Here is a 763-nt window from a genome sequence, read left to right on the forward strand (position 1 = left end):
TGCTGTGCCCTTCAGTAGTCCTGCAGACACAGTGCCACCAACAGGGTGCCGTGTGTTGCCTCATTAGTGCCACCTGCAGCCGCCGCCAACCAGTTTAGTGGTTTGGTAGTGTAGGTATGGTGGTGTGGGTGACAGTGTGGTGGTGTGGGGGACATTGTAGTGGTGTGGGGGACATTGTAGTGGTGTGGGGGACACTGTGGTGGTGAGGGTGACAGTGTGGTTGGTGGGTGACAGTGTGGTGGTGTGGGGGACATTGTAGTGGTGGGGGACATTGTAGTGGTGTGGGGGACAGTGTGGTGGTGTGGGTGACAGGTGGGTGGTGTGGGTGACAGTGTGGTGGTGTGGGTGACAGTGTGGTGGTGTGGGTGACAGTGTGGTGGTGTGGGGGACAGTGTGGTGGTGTGGGTGACAGTGTGGTGACAGTGTGGTGGTGTGGGTGATGGTGTGCAGGTGTGTGGGGTGACAGTGTGGTGTGGGGTGACAGTGTGGTGTGGGGTGACAGTGTGGTGGTGTGGGTGACAGTGTGTGGTGGTGGGGGAGATTGTAGGTGGTGTGGGGGACAGGTGTGGGTAAGACAAGTGTGGTGGTGTGGGGTGACAGTGTGGTGGGTGGGGGGGACATTAGAAAGTAGTGTGGGGACATTGTAGTGGTGTGGGGACAGTGGTGGTGGGTGATGGTGTGGTGGGTGTGGGTGACAGTGTGGTGGTGTGGGGTGATTGGTGTGGTGGTGTGTGGTGATGGTGGGTGTGGGTGTGGGTGGGGA

This window comes from Homarus americanus, unplaced genomic scaffold (genome assembly GCF_018991925.1).
Source record: "Homarus americanus isolate GMGI-L3 unplaced genomic scaffold, GMGI_Hamer_2.0 scaffold5831, whole genome shotgun sequence".
In the NCBI taxonomy this organism is placed as follows: Eukaryota; Metazoa; Arthropoda; class Malacostraca; order Decapoda; family Nephropidae; genus Homarus; species Homarus americanus.